Source organism: Taudactylus pleione, unplaced genomic scaffold, assembly GCF_031769625.1.
Source record: "Taudactylus pleione unplaced genomic scaffold, aTauple2 ptg000095l, whole genome shotgun sequence".
Classification (NCBI taxonomy): domain Eukaryota; kingdom Metazoa; phylum Chordata; class Amphibia; order Anura; family Myobatrachidae; genus Taudactylus; species Taudactylus pleione.
Genome location: NW_028284497.1, coordinates 724,041 through 746,729, shown reverse-complemented (window position 1 = coordinate 746,729; position 22,689 = coordinate 724,041). Strand labels below are relative to the sequence as shown.

Below are 22,689 nucleotides of genomic sequence, written 5' to 3'. Positions count from 1 at the left end.
TTGGAAAAGGTGCAGTGTGATGCATAGGGTAGATATGTGTTCTTAAAATGTAAAATTAATTCTATATCCTTATTATTATTGGCGGTATATATCCCACCACCGTACTCCCATGATGTTCTCAAAAAGGTCACCGAACTTGGCCGTATTCCCGGGAACACCTGCTCTATGCGTGGGGGGACTGTAGTAACATATTAGACCCTCTGTTAGATAGACATAGAATGTCTGCTCCAGCTACACATGGGAGGGGAACAGGTTTCTCGAATATGGCTGGAGGAATGGGCCTAGTTGATGCCTGGAGGGTGAGGTATCCGTCTGCGAGACAATATTCCTGCTTCTCATACACACATTCAACATTTTCCAGGATTGATCTGGCTTTAGCTACACCAGATTTGTTGCCTAGAATCCACAAGATAACATATGAGACCAGGGGGATTTCTGACCACTCCCCAATAACAATCAGTCTAGACTTAGAGGGTCAGAGGGGCCAAAAAGTTTCTAAATTTAATCAGTTTTGGCTGTCACGCATGGGCACTGGAGCAGAGTTGGAAGCGGAGTGGAGACAATTTTTTTAATTAAACAGTGGTACTGCATCTGTTTCAATTTTATGGGACGCCTTTAAGTCATTTCTCAGAGGCTCTCTTATTCGAAGAGTTGCTGGTTTGAAGTTTTCTTATAAAAAAGTTGAAATGTATTTGGAGGCTTCATGTAAATTCTTGGAGTTAGCCTATATTGCTGACGGTTCAGAATTAAATAAAAAAGCATGTTGGGATGCCCAAAAATTTTGGAAGGATTGTTTGATGGACAAGGCCCAATATATATATAAGTTACTTTTTAATTCACACTTGCAATATGCAACAGGTGATAGACCTGGTTGTTATCTAGCTAACTTGGCCCGAATTGAACAAAAAGTCACAGAATACAGTGATAAAATTAGTTGGGTCAGATAATGTTGAATATGTGCGCACCCCAGATATTGTGGAGGAATTCGTTAAATACTACTGTGACCTTTACAAATCTAGGTTGGTCTATTCCCAACAGGAGGTGCGTGAATTTCTGTCTACTGTATCACTCCCGACACTCTCCCCGGAGGCAAGGGACTCTCTTGACTCCCCATTGACATTAGAGGAAGTAGAGGTGGCCCTAAAGTCGTTCCCAAATGGTAAAGCCCCTAGCTTAGATGGGGTCCCCTTGGAGTTATACAAAAAAACATAACAAAACATTTGTACCTCAACTATTGGAGCTATTTAATCAAATGTACGTAAACAATATGTTGCCAAATTCTATGTCTGAGGCACTGATAGTTGTCTTACCTAAATCAGGTAAAGATCTTACCAGGACTGAATCATACAGACCCATTTCTCTCCTCACTACAGATGTAAAAATCCTTGCAAAAATATTAGCCTCCAGGATTAACCGGGTCATAACCCAATTGATTCACCCTGATCAGACAGGCTTTATGCCCGGTAAGTCCACGGCAATAAATTTACGGCGGTTATTTACACACTTACAGATAAAACATGGGGACCCACAAACCTCTATTATCGTGTCACTGGATGCCGCCAAGGAGTTTGATTCGATTGAATGGGTATTTCTTTGGGAGACTATGGAACGTTTTGGTATTGGTCCGGGTTTTATTAAGTGGATAAAGCTTTACGGACCCTGTGGCGAGGGTGTCGGTGAACGGATTTATTTCCACATCCTTTTCCCTGTCACCTATCCTATTCACTATAGCCATTGAGTCCTTGGCTTGCATGATTAGAACTCACGCTGACATACATGGGTTTCAGCTAGGATCAAGGGAAGATAAAATTGCGCTGTATGCGGATGACATACTACTTTTTGTCACGCACTTTGATACCTCTATACCTAAGGCTTTAGAGGTTATTGACTTATTTGGAAAATATTCTGGCTTATTAATTAATTGGGATAAATCATGTATCCTTCTCTTCAGGGGGACCCGCCCTGACCTTCCTGTTATAAATCTTCCTTTAAAATGGGTGAAATCATTTAAATATTTAGGAATATGGATCTCTAATACTCCTCAACAATATTTGTCACTGAATTTACTACCACAAATTGCTTTTCTTAAGTCTCGTGTCCCAATTTGGAGTAAACTGCCACTAACTTTAACGGGAAGAGTGAACCTTGTTAAAATGGTTCTCCAACCTAAAATCCTGTACATTCTATGTCATTCTCTGATGTACATCCCTCAGAAGTTTTTTAAACAGATTGATGGCCTTTCATCCTCTCTACTGTGGGCCAACAAAAGAGTCAGGACCAAATTAGATACTTAAATTAAATTAGTCCTTTCACCAGTTGCGTCTTGAGTTTAACGTCCCCAACCATTTCTTCTTTAGATACCTCCAGCTTAGACATGCTATCAATGCCCAGTTCTCTGAATTTCCTCTATCTCTACAGGAGTCTCCCATTAAAACTTTATTGCAATCTGCTGGTTCTGGCCGCTTAATATCTGGGATTTACTCTAACTTGTTGAACAAGCATCATAAGTCTGAGTTATCTTTAAAACTGCAATGGGAAAATTATGTTGGAGTAATGGAGGAGGATGATTGAAAGGCAACTCTTGCTAGCCCTCGTTTTGCTACCACGTCCGTTAGATACCAGCAGATACAATACTTTATAATACACAGAGTATATATGACACCCGTCCGATTAATGAGAATAGGGGGCAGGACAGACTCAAAATGTCCTAAATGTAACTCATGTGAGGGGAACTTTTGGCATTTAATATGGTCATGTCGTCTGGTGAATTCTTCTTCTTATTATTTCTACGGGTATACCTCAAGATATCCTTACCCCTACGACATGCATTTTGTCTGTGATTGATGCAGACACAATCGATAAACATGCCATACGATACACTACTAATCTCTGCACGCTTGCCAAAGTATGTATAGCAAGGGAGTGAATGGCGACTTCTGGGCCAAACCTGGGAACATGGTTATCCTTGGTTGGGGCGGTTGCTGCACATGAAAAGTATGTTTATACTGCCAGAAATGCAGTGCAGAAATACTATGCTACCTGAGAAAGATGGCTCGATTCCCCACATAGTTGTTCAAGGAAGACTGTGCCTAACCTGTTCAATGCTTAATTCCAAGGAGTTACGTTATCAACATACGCAAATATTGTTGTGTGAAAAGGCATCGCCGTATACTTATATGTCAAATTATATATTTGCTGTTTGCAATTCATGTGAAGGAATATAATTAATTTGTTATTTAAATGTTGAGAAGTGAGACCACACACATTTACCTTTTTGATTTATGTACTTAGTTTTTTATTGTATTATTTACAATGTAAATTTATTATGCATTTAAAAATCAATAAAAATTTATTGTATTAAAAAAAACAATACTATTGGCTAAAAGTATCAATGGATCATGCTCCTAATTTACAATAAGTTATATTCATTTAAGGCATCCTCTTAAGGAAATCTACCAGATGCAGCAAGACGACTTAAGTAGGAAGGTACTGTAGCTAAACGGTCTGTTATATCCTGCCATATCAAGCACTCTTTTGATTTGACTCCAAAGAACTTTGTTGCTCAGTCTGATTACCTGTGTACCTGGCTTCTTATGCCCTAGATTGCATGTTTATGCTCCTTTATGAATCTGAGCTGCAGCCCCAACATCAGCTTACACTTGACCAAACAGCTGCTCGTCAGCAACTGACTAGAGAGATCAGACTGGGGTCTATGGCCTGTGGATTTCCAGAGTCAAACTTCATTACTCTCTTGGGATGCAGTCAGGAAGCCGAAAACTGGGGTTTCCATTGCATTCTGTGCCCCAAATTCCCAGCACAAATTGCTAGCAGCAGCATATTGGGTTTACATCAGCAAAGATATTTTTCTTACCGTGTTTTGTTTTAATAGAACTTTATTTTAGTTCAAAGCTAGCATCCACCAAAGGCCAGATTCTTGATTTACCTGGGCATCTTCACTTCAGCTGTTTAGCTAGGATACACCAGCCTTCAGACCACATACTAGCTGGATTTGCTCCTAAGAGTTTTTGAAAGTGGAGATGTTGCCCATAGCAACCAATCAGTTTCTACTTAACATTTAACTAGAACCTTCTAGAAAATAATAGCTAGAATCTGATTGGTTGCTATGGGCAACAGCTCCACTTCTAAAAACTCTCACTTTAGTAAATATACCTCCTACTGTAAGTATAAATAAAGTCCCACATTATTAATTAACTAGTAAATGAATCTGGCATATACTGGGTCACCGCAGCTGCCCCTTCTCTCCCCCTCACTGTTATAATTACCCACTGTTCCTGATCATCTACTCCAGGTGGTCTTTCCAATCGCTGTAGTGGGAATCTTTGCAGGGTCTTGCACCCGCACACCCCGGCTCCCTCTGGACACGTTGGATGTTGGGATAGAACATAGTATGTGGGAATCGGTATGGAATCCCGGCTGCTGCATGTGTCGGTATTAAGGTAGCCGGTTTCCTGACTGCATACCAGTATGTGTGTATATATATATAATTTTAGATACAGATACACACACACATATATATATATATATGTATATGTGACGGAAGCAACGCAATACAGGCACCTGGGGGAGAGGAGTATAACGGTATGTAATAGTTTATTGTATTTCTGAAGAAATGTTGAATGAGGATCAGAGGAGTCACTAGGGTTGGTGTCACACCCCCCATGGGCCTCCTCCTGTATCACACCACACGGAATCCTTAGTAATGGTTTTGTACTGGTTTCACTTGTAATTCATAATTCCAGCATAACGGAGCAACATATTGTTCACCTCAGCTCATATCTGGCAGTTTGTATGCCCGATATGCGCGACCCGCCAGGTCGGTCCTGATACAAGGATAAACAGCAAATAATGCTAGCGATCCCTTGCTGCCTAATGCAGCATGGTATCCTGCATCGGCTAGTGTGTATGTACTTACCGATGCACGGTCACCATCGCCAGCAATGTCAGGCTGGGAACATCATCTAGGGCAGGGATGGCCAGACTTTTGGACTCAGTGCTCTACTTTTAAATGCCCCTTATGCAGTGCCCCCAGTAATGCCCCTTATGCTGTGCACCCAGTAGTGTCCCCAATACAGTGCCCCTTAAACAGTACCCCCAGTACCGCCTCTTATGCAGTGTCCCCAGCAATTCCCCTAAGCTGTGCCCCAGTAGTGCCCTTATACAGTGTCCCCAGTAGTGCCCCTTATACAGTACCCCCAGTAGTGCCCCATATACAGTACCCTTTATACAGTACCCCCAGTAGGACCCCTTATGCAGTGGCCCCAGTAATGCCCCTTATGCTGTGCCCACGTCCCCTGTGCAGTACTTACCTCTCTTCACGCTGTCCTGCAGTGGGGGTGTCTGGGTGGGGTGTGCACTTGTTAAATAAATGGTCCTCCCCCTTGACAGCGCTCACAGTCCCTCCTTCCTTCTTCTTCTCCCTTCCAGTACCACAAGTGGAGCCGGTGTGCCGCGTACGTGATGAAGTCACCATGGCCGGCGTCCAGAGCCACACACAGGCAGAGATTCTCTGTATCTGTGTGTGGTTCTGGACGCCAGCTGCAGTAAGATCCCTGGCGGCGGCGTGCAGGACAAGGCCAGTTTGTACAGACTCCAGCTCATGGAGTAGGCAGTGGTGCCGCGGAAGGCGGTGTGCGGACGTGTCTGAGGATGAGGTGCGGCCCGCGGGTGTGCTCTTCTTGGTGTCATCCCCTTGAAGGGTGACACCCAGTGGGGGCCACTGATGAGGATGTAAAACGACAGGGACCTCAACCCCTAGTATGTTTTCTGGGATCCAATGTTATCACTCTGTGAAGTTTTCATCCAAATCCATCCAGTGCAAGGCTCAAAACAGGCTCCCCGGATCAAAGTTTTGCCCAGCGCACATCAACAGGAGGTCCGACCGGGACCCTAACCTGGCCAGGATCCAAGTGGACCACCTTGCGTTGGTTTCATCCCAATCGGTGCTGGGGTGTACAAATGCAAACTGGTCAGACAAGCAAACAGACCAATGAAGTTTATAAGATATCTCTATCGATCTATCTAAATATATAATAGCCCATATGGACGGCACTCAAGAGCATCAGCGTAAGTAAGACACAGTAGTTAGCTTTACCCCTTTTTTTCCTCTTTTCACAATAGTAGCGTGTCAGGCATTTTTGGATATATATATATAATATGAGATATGGTAAGAACTTACCCTTGTTATCTCTATTTCTACGAAGTCCATAGGGTTCCACAGGATACCTTGGGGTATAGGTGTGACGTCAGTCGCAGGGCACCAAAGAGTTAAGCTTTCAGCCTCCCAGGATGCACTAGGTCCCCCTCCTATACCCCGCCCCCGAGCCAAGGCATCTCAGTTAGTTACCAAGCCATAGGCCGGAGGAGGAGAAGGAAGAGAGAGAACAAAGATCTGGACACACACAAGAATCACATTCTCACCAGAGGGAGACGGAAAAACCGGTGACCAGAGCAAAGCCCATCTGCAGCACAGGTGCGACAGGGCGGGAGTCCTGTGGAACCCTATGGACTTCGTAGAAATAGAGATAACAAGTGTAAGTTCTTACCATATCTCATATTTTCTACTTCAGGGTCCATAGGGTATCCACAGGATACCTTGGGGATGTCCCAAAGCAGTATCCTTTAAGGGTGGGGACGCTCCTGTGCAGAAAGGAGAATCCGCCGCCCGAAGGAAGCATCCTGAGAGGCGAAGGTGTCAAACCTGTAATACCTCACGAAGGTATGGACAGAGGACCACGTAGCAGCCTTGCAGATCTGGACTGCAGAGGCACCACGTCGAGCTGCCCACGAAGGACCCACAGACCTAGCAGAATGAGCCTTCAGAGAAGGAGGAACCGGTAGGCCTTCATGAAGATAAGCTTCAGAAATAGCCATACGGATCCAGGCTGCCAAAGTTTGCTTTGAAGCAGGCCAACCCTTTTTACGGAAGCCATAGAGGACAAACAAAGCGTCCGACTTCCTAAACGAAGAAGTGCGGTCAACATAAGTCCTTAAGGCCCGCACAACATCCAAAGAGGCCTCACCCACGGAAAGACCCGGTGAGTTAAAGGCCGGAACAGCGATTTCCTCGTTAACATGAAACTGGGAAACAACTTTGGGAAGAAACTCGGGCCGAGTGCGGAGTACTGCCCTGTTCCCATGAAAAACCAAGAAAGGGGGTCTACAAGAAAGAGCCCCTAACTCAGAAACACGTCTGGCCGAAGCAATAGCCAGAAGGAAAACAGTCTTAGCTGTTAGCCATTTAAGATCCACTGAGCTCAGTGGTTCAAACGGCGGTCCTTGGAGAGCCCTCAGGACCACAGCCAAATCCCAAGGCGCCACAGGTGGAACAAAGGGTGGCTGAATGCGGACAACACCTTGCATAAAGGTGCGCACATCAGGGATTGTAGCAATCCTACGGTGAAACCAGACAGACAGGGCCGAAACCTGTACCTTCAAAGAAGCAAGGCGAAGCCCATGATCTAGTCCCGCTTGCAGGAAGGCGAGAATCCGAGACAGACGAAACTCCCACGGTGCATAACCTCTCGGTCGACACCACTGGAAGAACGTATGCCACACGCGATGGTATATCCTCGCGGAAGACGGTTTCCGAGCTCGCAACATGGTACGCACCACAGAGCTGGAAAACCCCCGGGACCTCAGCATGGCCGTCTCAACAGCCACGCCGTCAAAGACAGCAGAGTCAGGTCCGGGTGACGACAAGGACCCTGAGACAAGAGGTCCGGTCGTAGCGGCAACCGCAGAGGACTGTCCACGGACAGACCCTGAAGGTCTGAGAACCAGTGCCGTCTGGGCCACGCGGGAGCTATCAACAGGAGCGTCCCTCCTTCCTGTTTGAATTTCCGGATTACCCGTGGAAGAAGGGAGACCGGAGGGAACAGGTATGCGAACCGGAACGTCCACCGGACGGACAGAGCATCCACCAGAGACGCCCCTTTGTCTCTTGTGCGAGACCCGTACACCGGCAACTTGTTGTTGTGCCGGGACGCCATGAGGTCGATCTCTAGAAGACCCCATCTGTCCACCAGTAGTTGAAAAACGTCCGGGTGCAGGGACCATTCCCCCAGATGAACGTCCTGGCGACTTAGAAAGTCCGCCTCCCAATTGAGCACTCCCGGGATGAAGACCGCTGATATGGCCGGAAGATTGCGCTACGCCCAAATCAGGATCCGAGACACCTCTACGAGAGCCGCCCGGCTTCGGGTTCCTCCTTGCCTGTTTATGTAGGCCACGGTGGTAGCATTGTCCGACTGGACCTGTACCGGGTGACCCTGGAGAAACCGATGTGCCTGCTGGAGAGCATTGAAGACCGCACGGAGTTCCAAGATATTGATTGGAAGCTCCGCTTCTGTCGGCGTCCACCTGCCCTGGAACAGATGTGGACCCGAAACTGCTCCCCAGCCCCGAAGACTGGCGTCCGTTGTCAACAGGACCAAATTTGGAACCCAGAACGGACGTCCCTCGCTGAGGTGGGTCGTCTGTAACCACCAAGCAAGGGACAGGCGAACCTCCGGGGTGAACACAATCGTCTGCGACTTCAGAGACTGAGGCAGCCCGTTCCACTTTGACAGGATCAGGTGCTGCAGAGGTCTGGAGTGAAACTGGGCATATTCCACCATGTCGAACACCGACACCATGGAGCCCAGTAACCTCATCGCCGAGTGTAGAGACACCCGGCGGCTGTGCAGACAACTGCGCACCCTTGACTGCAAAGCAGAGATCTTTTCCTCCATCACGAAGATCTTTTGCTGTCCCGAGTCCAATAAGGCTCCAAGATGCAGAATCCTCCGAGACGGGATTAGAGTGGACTTCTGCCAGTTGATTAGCCAGCCGTGCCATTGCAGCAGGGCAATGGTCAGGTCCAAGTGGCGTAACAGGAGCTCTGGAGATCCCGCCACCAATAACAGGTCGTCCAAGTACGGCAACATGCGGACTCCCTGCAGCCGCAAAGAAGCCGCCATCACCTTGGTGAAAACACGCGGTGCTGTCGCCAGGCCAAAAGGTAACGCCCGAAACTGGAAGTGGTCGCTGCGGATTGCAAACCTGAGGAACTGTTGATGGTGCAAAAGAATAGGGACATGCAGGTAAGCGTCCTGTATGTCCAATGACACCATGTAGTCCCCAGGTTCCAGCGCCAGAATGATGGACCGTAGGGTCTCCATCCGAAACTTCGGTACCCGCAAAGACTTGTTGAGTGCTTTGAGGTTGAGAATCGGACGATACGACCCATTGGGTTTCTGTACCAAAAAAAGATTTGAATAGAAACCCTGGCCCCTCTGGGAGAATGGAACAGGCACTATAACTCCAGCCTGGAGCATAGTGTGCAATACCTTCCACAGCTCCGTAGCCTTGTTCCGGTCTGATGGTAGACCCGTGGTGAAGAATCGAGCCGGGGGTCTGTGCCGGAAGGAGAGGGCGTACCCGTGGGAGACCACCTCCAGAACCCAAGTGTCTGTCGTAGTGACCAACCAACACTGGGCGAACTGCAGCAGGCGGCCTCCCACCCTGGGATCCCCCAAAGGGAGGCCCGGACCGTCAGGCCGCAGGCTTGTCATCTGGCTTGGGGGCCGGACGTCTGGTACTCCATGCCTGCTTCCGGGGCTTGACCGATTTCTTAGGGCCAGCCTGACGAGGAAACGACTGTGGTTTGGGCCTGCCCTGGGCCCTAGATGACCGAAAGGACGATGGTCCAGAACCAGAAGGAGCAGCGGCCGACGGGAGACAAGCCGATTTGGCTGCCGCCAGCGTGGCCACAATCTTATCCAGATCCGGACCGAAGAGAACTTCAACGCTTCCAGACCCTTCTTGGAATCTGCGTCCGCCTTCCAGGATCGCAGCCACAAGGTGCGACGAGCAGCTACCGCTGCTGAAGAAATTCTAGACACCAGAGTACTAATGTCTAAAGCCGCCTCGTTAATGTAGGTGGCCGAATCACGGAGATTGCCAATCAACTTCGCCTGCTCGGCCGGACAGTCGGAATCAAAAGAAGCCTCTAATGAATCCGCCCAGCGCTCCATCGCTCTGGCAACCCAGCAAATGGCCATAGCCGGCCGTGCTGTCCCCCCCGCAAGGGAATAAGCGGACTTCAGGCAGATTTCCACCTTGCGGTCCGTAGCATCCTTAAGGGAGGACATGGATGGCATCGGCAATGTGGCACTACGGACAAGACGGGTCACGTGAGAATCCACCTGTGGAGGGGATTTCCACTTAGCAAAATAATTATCTGCGAACGGATAAGCCACCGCCAGGCGTCTCTGCGGCTGGTATCTTTTGCCAGGCTGTTTCCACGCCTCCTCTAAATGGTCCACCAACTGACCCGAAAGAGGAAAGACTGTGGCATCGCCCTTCACGTCTTTGAAAAAGGCATACTTAGACTTAGCCGCTGGGGGAACTTCGTCCTCAATCACCAAGGCTGTGCGGACCGCCCGAATAAGTCCAGGAATATATACTTTGGACTTAGCATCAGCGTCCTTAGTATGGAGAGGTTCCTGATCGTAAGGATCCAGAATCTCCCCATCATCAGACGTCCCTTCGTCATCCTCATAAGGAGCGGACAGAGACGCCACCGGCCGTTTATGAGGCCGCATCACAGACTCCCCTTGCAACACATCCGACAAGTGCTGTACAGAACCCGTCAGGGAGTTAACCCACGCCGGCTCCTGAGAAACCGGGAGCGGGGAAATAGGGAGACTGTGGGGTACCACCAATTGTCGTGGGAAACCCTGCATGGGTGACGACACCACAGACTGCTGGAACAAACCCATCGGAGTAAACGCGGGCTGCGGAGCTAACTGGCCCACTAAAGCTGTTAGCGCCTGAGCGAAACAAGCCCAGGGCGGCTCCTGTACCGGTGCTGTAACCGTAAGGGGCCGCGCCATGGACAAACACTGCCGGCAAAGGCCCTCCGCGCTACCCTCCCCCTCCGCTAACTTTACTTTACACGTGGTACACTGTAACCGGAGGGGAAAATCACTTTCAGACATGATGGCACCACGTATGTGATCCCTCTCACCAATTATATATTAAATAGGCGAGAGACCACCCTGCAGCACCGCACCGCAAGGGCTTAGCAGAAAGAACAGGGACAGTAATAAAGCTGACAGTCTTGAGAATAAAAGTTACAGGCAGCAGCGCTAGCACAGTCACATACAATGCAAAGAAAATCAATTCCTGCACTAACAGCGCTGATCACTCAACTACACAGACACAGGGCCTGGTAGGACACAGCGCTGCATACACAGACCTGACCACCTACCGCTCTACTGCGGTCCGCTGTCCCAGGGGGTAGTGGAAGCGCAGGTTGGTCGCCTGGCTCCACGCTGCAGCCAGTCCCCAGGGAGCCCCCTGCCTGGGGACTTAGGACCATGTGATCAGCGGGGACCCACCGCGGGACCCCGCTGCTTACCTCTGTCCCCCTTGAATCCGGCCATGGTCCGGAACATCTGGGGTCACCGCTAGATGTGACCCCAGATGCCCACCAGCATCCCCGGATCAGTACCGGCGTTCTGGTACCGGCGGGGTGTAGGGAAGACAGCATGGACGTCAGGACTGACTGTCCATGCTGTTCATCCAGATGTGCAGCCACAGCTGCATGAAGAAAAAGCTTCAGGGGCTCTTCTAGCCCCCACTCCAACAGGTGCACCCGACTCCGGCCGGGCACCAAACTAAACTGAGGTGCCTTGGCTCGGGGGTGGGGTATAGGAGGGGGACCCAGTGCATCCTGGGAGGCTGAAAGCTTAACTCTTTGGTGCCCTGCGACTGACGTCACACCTATACCCCAAGGTATCCTGTGGATACCCTATGGACCCTGAAGTAGAAATATATATATATATATATATATATATAGGCTGTTAGTATGACTTTACACAGCACACTCAGCTCTACGGTCTGAAATAACTATAGTAGTGTTCCAGCTGTGCTATAGAAGTCTGTATGATAGAACCAGTACTGCATACTGTAAGTATACCAAAGTATCCTCAATCGAGCTATCTCCCTTCACAGTACGCAACATTTTTGTAGACACTCTAAAATAAAAAAATGTTGTTTCTGTAGTTGTATTTAGAACAGTGCGAAGCTTCTATGTTTTGTGTCAAACCAATACATTTTTCTTGGAGAGACAGTCATTGTCAGTACAATATCCGGATTGGTCTCAATGTATAGGTCGACAGGTACAAAAGGTCGACTGAAAAATAGTTTACACATTTTTTTTCAACATTTTTAAGGCTAGGCACTTGGGGGATGGTTAGGGTTAGGCTCTAGGAGGAAGGGTAGGCTACGCTTAGGTTTAGGCACTAGAGGGAGGGTTAGGCTTAAACTACAAAAAAATAAAGTGTTGACCATTTTTTTGTGTCGACCTTTTGCCTACCATACATTGTCAACCTAATTCCTGACAACCTCTTATACCAAACTCGTCTCTACACCAAGGGTCAATGTCAAAGCAAACACAGGTATGGCTTCTACCTTAAAGGGTAGCATAAGTGTTCACCAAGTTTAGAGATCTGTGTTTACATCCAATTACCAAAAAGATTTCATACTTTACTTTTTCCTTTCATTCTACTTTCTTAACCTAGTTTCCAAGATTTATGAATCTGGGAGAAAGGTTGTGGTTTATAAGGAGTAACTTAAAGGAACAATGTTGACAATAATCTCCTACATCACTCATACAATGGCTGAGGGGCTGTTCTCTGTGGCTGCATAACTAAAATAGTGATATATATGTGTGTGTGTCACTACATGGTGCACCCATTTTATTCAATAAACATACTGTACATACCAGACTGTTACTGCGGAGAGGTGTTGAACAATAAAGTGTGAATGCTGGACCAATACCCTCTGCGTTTGGTGATGCCGGCCTTCACCAGGCAACATTCATGACTTCTGTAACTACTTGCTGAGCTACTGTACTTTAGCCTGATACTACAGTTCCACATTTGGGTAGCCTCAATCATTGTTATGCATGTCTTTCTGCAGATGGATTTGGAAGTTGATCACTCTCAATTTAGCAATTTGCAGAATAGGTCAGTAAAGCCGAATCAATCTCTAAAAAAGAAGTGTGCAAACACAAAGCTAAAACAATCAAGTGCATCTAGTGGGATGGGTATGAAATACCAGTGGCTCAGTAGACGCCGGTACAAATCCCAACAGTCCGAACAGTCAGCATCCAGACAGCGGCTGTAAGTATTTTATGCCCACCTCTCTCCCTGCACCCTAAACATAACCTCCCCTCGATTGTGCCTAACCCCAACCCCTCCTCCCCGCAGCCTGCCCCTAACCCTCCCCGGGCGGGTGCCTAACCCTAAGTCCCCCCGGGGGTGGCTAAACCTAACCCTGCGCCCCCCTCCCCGCGGCTAAGACTTACTTAGCTCCGGCGTCTTACGATCGGGATTACAACGCCGGTATCCTGATCCCTAAGGGGGTTGCGACGTCTGCATTATGCCAGTTGGCGGGATTCCGGCATCCTGTCCGCAGACAATATAACTACTTCCCCATCTAGTGCATTAAAAAAAACAACAGAACAATGGAAGAGTAAGAAGGTCAGAAACTCTTAGCTATAATGCAATTATAATAATGATAATTATTATTCTTCAGCACTTTACTGTGTTTTTAAACATGACATACTATTATTACATTAACTGCTATTAAACCCAGGGTGAAAGGATGTGTTTTGAAGCATTTTTTTTCACCATTTCAAGAACAATTATTCATTGGATTCTGCAAACCAAAGCTCCATGATGCAAATGCAGCATGGCTGGGCAAAAGTCTGATGATCCAACGGTGTATGTTTAGTAGCAGTGTCCTCAGAGGGAGAGGCTGGAGGCACCGACTTGATGGACCAAAAACATTCTCAATGAACTGCTGCTGTTAACACGTCAGTGATAATTGGATATGATTCTGAAATACCCATTTTTCAATTCTCTTTAGGATGTGACCAATGCAAGTGCTATTAATAAAAACTGGGTGTAGATTGGTCTACAATAAAAAAAGGTTGTCAGTCAGTGGGTCAACACCAGAAGGTCAACAGTCAATACGTCCACATGACCATTAGGTCAACAGGTAATTGGTCTACAGTGACTCGCGTCGATACTGTTAAAAGGCTTATTTTTTTGGTTCATTTAGCCTGACCATAACCCTAAAAATCATGAAAAACCATGTCAACCATTTGAATGTCGACCTTTTAACCCTGTCAACCTAAGTCACTGTAAACCATGTAACCTGTCAACCTAATGACCCTCTGGAATGAGACCTTATACTAGCTGAATTTACAAGTACATTTATTTGGTATTATCAAACTAAATGTTATTAAGTAAGATGTCTGAAGTTGCAAATATACTCTAACATGAAAGTGTAAACTGTGCCCACCACTAAGGGATCGAGTGCTTCGTATTCATACCTTATAGTCCATTATATGCAAAAAACCTATATGTTTTTGTCTCATACGTCTTATGACTCCACATATATCCATTAGGTTATATGCTGTACTAGTCACTCATATTTTCAAATCGCTAATCAAAAAAAGTATAGAACATAAACATGCATACTTCTGATAAATTACTGCCTGATCCTATAAATGGAACTTTGTTAAGATACCCATACATAGATATGAAAGTGCATATTTAATGTCTTGGCTAGGCCCAAAAAATAGGTGCCAAAAACAGTTACTATGGTAACCTCTACACCAAGAGAAAAGAACAACTGCAATGTGGGGTGGCAGGAAAACACAGCAATTATACTAAGCTATCAAATAAAATGAGGAAGATGAAAATAATTATGTTACAATTTATTATATCATGTAGCTGCGTTAATAGTATTTTGCCTGACAATGGGCACATACGGGCTTATTTTCAGGTAGATGCATACATAGGCCTTTGGCACACATGGTAGAAAAATGCCTAAAAGAAAAATCGTACTCGCTTCCGTCTGTAGAGTGTAATTTATTATCTTTTGATATTAACAACGCTCAATAGTAGTTCTTATACCAGGTGTGTTAATGTGTCTAAGGAAGACTGATGTACGCGTTTAGCAAGTGTTGGTACTCAATGCAGAAGTGGCATTATCTTATTAATACACATCCTAATCATAGAATAAAAACACATTTTAATACATTTTATGTTATGTACAGATAGGATAATGGGACACACAAGAGAATAATGGCTTATTAATAAAATGAAAAAAAAAAAACAAGTCTATTTTACTTATTTATATAGCAAGCACATTATGAGGCACTTACAAATAGTCATTTACATCATTTCCTGCCCCAGTGGAGCTTCCAATTTATGTTCCCCACCAGATGTACTGTACATACATACACACTTTATCAATTAACCTACTAGTATGTTTATAATTTGTAATAATAAATGAAAGTACTTGTTATAATTCCACACAAACACTGGAAGAACATACAAACTCCACACACATATCGGACCACGTTTAGAATCGAACCCATGATCTCAGAGCTGTGAAACAACAAATCTAACCATTGTGCCACTTTGCACAACATTGCAGGAGTCCATACAGAAATGACAAGTAATGCGAATAGACAGCCACTAATATCCCTTTCACACTTGCTGCAATAACTCGAGTTACTGTGCCAGTGTGAAAGGGCCAGGTTGAAGTAAGCCGGATTGAGCGACCTGGCATTCCAACCCTGGTAATGAGCAGAGTTGAACACAGGTTCAACCCAGCTCGCTATGCAGTGTGAACGGGTAATGTGTCGATGCGACTCGGGTCCCGTTCACAGCATAGGAAGAGCTGGTGCTTGGAGATGATCTCACCTTAAAGCGCCAGCTCAGCACGTGATGGCAGTGATGTCATCGACCCGGCAATAAGCCGTGTTGGGCCGCCAGTACTGAAAGCGCTCGCTCTTTGCGGTTTGTTGACGCCTCTATGTCTGAGCGTGCAAATGAAAAATGCGCTCGCTATTTTGTAAAGACACCCCTTTGCCGTTCGCAACACACGTCATCTCCGGTATTTATTAGATTAATCGGGTACATCGAAAGGCATCTGAACTGCTCGCAGTGCTTGTGGTAGGATTTACTTGCCGCTATCACTGTGAGTAGTTCAAGTTAAACGACAACCAAGTGATGTGGTCGATGACGCTCCTTTACTAATTATGCACTCCCATTAAACGCCCTTTTGACCGTTTGGCACGCCTGCGTTCGGATCTCCACTCCGTTTTCAAGCACCTTCCCCTGTTACCACCCACAAACGGTACATTCTGTCAATCACATTAGCAGCCCCTCGCTGTTTTACGAGCACACGATTTCCGACCGCAATGACTGGTTTGCGCATGCGCATTATGACCCATACACATGCACAGTTGTGCGAACATCGCTCAGAGCGAATGAGCGCCCGCTTACGAGCGGCTCTGAATCAGGCCCAATGCTTCTCTCCCCATATGCACCTCTCTAGTCGGACGTTGAAATACGCAAAAACATTTGGTCGTGCACATTTTTCTATTACGATTGTAACTCTTTTCAGCTTGCAAAGATGAATCACTGACCTCCATAATAAATGCGTATCATGGGGCATTGTAAGGGCAAGGTGAGTAGAATTAAAATTATAGGGCAAGACAATCTACACCAGCTCAAAGCTGAAGCAAAAACTTATTTGGCGAGTGTCTCTCTGCTCACCAATCACATCCCTGAAAATGTGTCCTCAACATCCCTTTATCCCACTTCAATAATCTCTGCCAGCAAACTGCAGCAGTGCTCCTACTGCTTACGCCTTCAGTCCTTTTCCTTTTCCAATTCCTGCTTACTGTGTAGTGTGGTGTAAATTCAAGCCCACATACGTAATTTGAGGAGAACAAGCCGATTTTGATCTGTGCATCTTTATTTATTTATGCTTTATAACAGACATACAGTACACACAGACCATGTCACTGTCGATTCCACCCCCTTTTATGGGGAGTATTCAATTGCAGCACCGGAGCAATTCAATCAGGGGGGATTACTCCATACGTGAGCCCCCGCATTCAGACTAGACCTCGCAGCTCATGGAGGTCCCCGGAAAAACACACCAAATTGGGTTTGCGCAGGGGGAAAAAACCCATTCTTTCCGTGGAATCAGTGGGTTTCCGAACCTGAATCACGACTTTTAGGCACAGGAAAAAATGAGAGTTATGGTAAAACTTACCTTTGATAATAACTCTCTTTCTTCGAAGTCCATACGGTCCACAGGGAGACATTGGGTTGTAGGTGCTGGATGAGGACACCGGGCATCACGCAGTTTAAGCTTTTGCTCCCAGGATACACCGGTCCATCCTCCTATACCCTGCCCCCAAGCCACCTCAGTTCGTAACAAGCCAAAGGCCAGAGGAGAAGAGACAAGGAAGACTGATACACACAAGAATCACACTCTCACAGGGAGAAGGAGGCGGCAAACTGGTGACCAGAAACAAAGCCCATATGAAGCCAGGTGCGTCAGGGCGGGTGCCTTGTGACCCTATGGACTTCGAAGAAAGAGTTAACAAAAGGTAAGTTTTACCATAACTCTCATTTTCTTCTTCAGGGTCCATAGGGCTCAACAGGGAGACCTTGGGGATGTCCCAAAGCAGTAATTTAAGGGTGGGGATGCTCCTGCACTGAAAGGAGAATCCGGCACCCAAATGAAGCATTCTGAGAGGCAAAGGTATCTAATGCATAATACCTCAGAAAGGTCTGGACAGAAGACCATGTGTCACTGCCTTACAAAGCTGAACAGCCGAGGCGCCATGGTGAGCTGCCCATGAAGGACCCACAGACCGAGTAGCATGAGCAGTAACAGAGGGCGGAATTGGAAGGCCCTCAGAAGTGCAAGCCTCAGATATCGTCATGCGAATCCACCTAGCCAAAATCTGCTTATTGGCTGGCCATCCCTTCTTTTGGAATCCATAGAGTACGAACAAGGAGTCTGACTTCCAAAGGGAACTGGTATGGTCCACATAAATCCGGAGGGCACCACATCTAATGAGGCCTCACCTGCCGAGAGGTCTGGAGAATTAAAGCCCGGTACAATAATTTCCTCATTAATGTGGAAACTAGAGACCACCTTAGGAAGGAACCCAGGGCGAGTCTGGAGCACCGCCCTATCCTAGTGGAAAACTAGAAATGGGAAACGACGAGAGAGAGCCCCAAGTCTGACACCCTTCTGGCGGAAGCTATAGCCAGAAGAAAAACAGTCTCTGCTGTAAGCCATTTGAGATCCACTGAGTCCAGGGGTTCAAATGGAGGGCCCTAAGGACAACAGCCAAATCCCAAGGCGCCACAGGAGGGACGAAGGGAGGCTGAATGCGAAGGACACCTTGTAGGAAAGTGCGGATATCAGGAAGAGGAGCAATCCTCAATGGAACCACACTGACAGAGCAGAGACATGCACCTTCAGTGAGGCAAGGCGGAAACCAAGAACCAAACCCGTCTGCAGGAAAGCCAAACTCTGGATATCCGAAACACCTGGGGATAGTAACCTTTGGGACAACATTATTGAAAGTAGGTATGCCACACCCTGTGGTAAATCCTGGCAGAGACTGGTTTACGTGCTCTGAGCATGGTGTTAACCATAGAGCTGGAAAAACCCTTGAACCTTAGGAGGGATGTCTCAAGAGCCATGCCGTCAAAGACAGACAACCCAGGTCCAGGTAAAGGCAAGGACCCTGAGACAACAGGTCCGGACATTGAGGCAACAGCAACAGAGTGTCGATGGAGAGACTCCGAAGATCGGAGTACCAGTGATGTCTGGGCCATGATGGAGCCACCAACAGGACAGTGCCTCCTTCTTGTCTGAACTTCCGAATTACTCGAGGAAGAAGGGACACTGGAGGAAACAGGTACACAAACTGGAAGGTCCACTTGACTGATACCAGGAGAGCCATGGCGTCTCTTGTTCTGGACCCATGTACTGGAAGTTTGTGATTGTGTCGGGAGGCCATGAGGTCCACGTCTGGAAGGCCCCACTTGTCCCACTAGGAGCTGAAACACCTCTTGGTGAAGAGACCATTCCCCGGGATGCACGTCATGACGGCTGAGGAAGTCCGCTTCTCAATTGAGAACTCCTGGAATGAACACTGCCAATATGGCTGGGAGATGACCTTCCGCCCATGTCAGAATGCGTGACACCTCTGTCATTGCCGCCTGACTTCGAGTTCCTCCTTGATGATTGATGTAAGCCACAGTTGTGGCACTGTCTGACTGAACTTGCACGGGATTTCCGTGAAGTATGAGTCTGGCTTGTTGCAGGGCCCTGAAGACCGCCCGAAGTTCCAATAAGTTGATAGGCAGGGCAGACTCCTCTGCCGTCCACCATACCTGAAACAAGTGTGAACCAGTCACTGCGCCCCAACCCTGGAGACTGGCATTCGTCATCAGGAGGACCCAGTTCGGAATCCAAAAGGGGTACCCCCTGGTGAGATGACTCATCTGTAGCCACCAAGCAAGAGACAGATGCACCTCCGGAGTGAGCACCATTGTTTGTGCCTTTCTCCGATGGGTTAATCTGTCCCACCTGGAGAGGATCAATTTCTGCAGAGGCCGGGAATGAAACTGGGCATATTCCACCATGTAGAAAGTCGATACCATGGATCCCAGTAACTGCATTGCTGAGTAGATGGACACTCGGCGACTGTGGAGGCATCTGCGTACTCGCACCTGCAAAGTGGAGATCTTTTCTGTGGTCAGAAAATCCTTTGTTGTTGTTAATCCAACAGAGCTCCCAGATGGAGCATCCTCTGGGATGGAGTCAAGGAGGACTTCATCCAATTGATCAACCACCCATGAGCCTGAAGCACTGAAATTGTGAGCTGTAGATGGTGGTAAAGTACCTCTGGAGACCCTGCCAACAGTAAAAGGTCATCCAGGTAAGGTAACAGGCGGACCCCCTGCAGCCGCAGATGGACTGCCATTACCGCCATAATTTTGGTAAACACCCGAGGTGCAGTAGAGAGGCCAAGCGGTAGAGCTCGTAACTGGAAATGTTGTTACAGTACAGCAAACCTGAGGTAACGCTGCTGAGACGAAGTAATCGGAATATGCAGGTATGCATCCTGAATATCCAGTGACAACATAAAATCCCCAGGTTCCATAGCCAGTATAATTGAGCGTAGGGTTTCCATTCTGAAACGAGGTACCCTGAGGAATTTGTTCAGGGACTTGAGATTGAGGATAGGCCGATGGGATCCAGTTGGTTTCTGAACCAGAAAGAGATTGGAATAATAACCCGTTCCCCTCTGGGGTAACGGGACCGGTACGATGACCCCCTGCTTGAAGCAAGGATTGTTACTGCCTTCTGTATTTGCAAGGCCTTGTCCTTGTCTGACTGAAGGCCTGTGCAGAAAAAGTGATGGGGAGGTCTTCTGTGGAAGGAGAGGGCGTACCAGTGTGAGATCACTTCTCTTACCCAGGTGTCTGTGGTAGTCACCTCCCACCCAGTCAGGCTGACGACTTGTTGTCAGGCTTGGCAGCCGGACGTCTTGCACTCCAAGCTTACTTCTTGAGCTTGGCAGTCTTTTTGGGGGCTGATGGCCTAGGAAAGGACCCCGGGGCCGATAGGGCCGAAAGGACGAGGTCCGAGCAGAAGGCAGACACCATAATCTTATCTAAGTCAGGACCAAACAAGACTTGACCATTATAAGGCAAACACTCTAAACCTTTCTTAGAGTTCGCATCCGCTCTCCAAGAGCGTAGCCACAGGGAGCGGCGAGCTGAAATCACTGCAGCCGAAATCCTAGAGGTTAAGAAGCTGACATCCAAAAGCAGGCTCGTTAATATATGTAGCTGAATCTCGGCGATTGCCCACTAGAGTGACTTGATCACTGGTAGCTTGCGAAGAAAAGGAATCCTCAAGAGAGTCCGCCCAGAACTCCATAGCTCTGGCTACCCAGCAAATAGCCATGACCGGCCTGGAAGCTGCCCCTAAAAGAGAATATATGGACTTCAAACAAACCTCCACCTTCCTATCTGTAGTATCCTTTAAGGAAGACATGGATGGCATAGGTAGAGTCACACTTTTAACTAAGCGTGTCACATGAGAATCCACCACTAGGGAAGTTTTCTATTTGGCAAAATAGTCCTCAGCAAAGGGATATGCATAAGCCAGGTGTTTTTGGAGCTGGTAATGCTTTCCAGGTGATGTCCATGCCACCTCCAGGTGGTCTACCAGCTGATCAGATAAAGGAAATATGGCAGCGGTAACCTTTATCTCCTTGAATAGGGCATGTTTGGACTTGGGAGCTGGAGGTTCATCCTCCTCTATGACCTAATACCATCGTATTGTGTAGACTGGGATGACGGCAATGGTCATTTAGCCGGTATAAGGGGTGCAACCCCCTGCAGTATATCAGTCAGGTTCTGCACTGTAGTAGAGAGTGTATTCACCAATGGAGGATCAGAAACAACCTGTATGGGTGCAGCCTACTGAAGGGGGAAATGCAGGGGGTACTGCCAAACGTCCCGCAATGGCCGTCAATGCCTGAGCAAAGCACACCCAAGGGGGCTCCTGTGAGGTGGCTGAGACAGTAGAGGGGCCTGGAGAAGTATAACAGCAGTCTGCTGCTGTGCGCTCACAGGAAAATATATAACAAACAAATCATAAAAAGAAAAGCTATTTGTGCTGCCTAAGCAGCCCACTGCATAATGGTGACCCAACTCTGGCCGGGCACCGTCAAAACTGAGGTGCCCCTTCCTCGAGGGCGGGGTATAAGGGGATGGACCGGTGCATCCTGGGAGCTAAAGCTCATCCACCACCTACATCCCAAGGGCTCCATGTGGGGCCCTATGGACCCTGAAGAGGAAAGGATATTTAATTGAACAGCCTTTCCCAGCACTGCAGGGATTTTTGCCGGTAATTAGTCACAAGGGAAACCATGCGGCTAATTGAATACCCCCTCATGTGTTGCAAACAGCCGAGGCAGCCCCAACCATACTGGTTGACAATGACACAAGAAGTCTGGTGTTTGAGTCCTCTGCATGGAGTGCTGTGCATTGTCAGTTTCAAACTGCATATTATTAATAACAAGGTGCACACATGTATATTATCGTTTGCCCCCCATTCTATTTAGGGGGTAGAGGGTGAGAGAGGTTGATCTCGCAGCAAGCAACTCCAATCACCCTGCCTGGCTCTAATACGCGGGGGCCTGCTGTGTCGCGGGAAATCCACCAGTGCATATAGATTAGCTGCATCTCTGATCGACTAATGTGATCTGATACTTCTCTACAAAGATGCTGTCCCTTTGTGATACCAAGGCCCATATAATAAGTCCCTGAAAAGGTTTCATTAGATTATAGCTTTACATTTTAGAAGCAAAGAAATAAAAAGACACTGCTGCAATTTGCACATCATTCACAATTTATAAACAGCAGGATTTATATACCCTGTTAACAACAAACAGGACTGGGCTATATTTTGAACCACCATATGTGGTGAAGAGCCTTTAATAACAGCCTGGAACTTCAATGATATGGCTACATGCTTGCTGGCCCGACAATAATTAATGGAAAAACTGAGACAGAATTGTACAACATGGAAACACCATAATAGAAACAATACGGGTAAATGACTAGTGGAGTCATTTAAAAAAAAATGTCTTCAGTACAACTTCATTCACTGAAGGGAGCAACATACTAGGATTATAAAGAAATCCCACGTATTTATAGAATGGTAATCACAGAATACACACTTCCATCCTTTTCAGAAATAAGATAT

At 47.2% G+C, this 22,689-nt stretch overlaps 1 protein-coding gene across 1 annotated transcript in view; it reads right to left on the bottom strand.

Annotated features, from left to right (window-relative positions):
* LOC148526450 (tubulin polymerization-promoting protein family member 2-like) overlaps nt 1–22,689 on the bottom strand; it is a 133,799-nt gene that overhangs the window by 31,639 nt on the left and 79,471 nt on the right. The window lies entirely within an intron of this gene.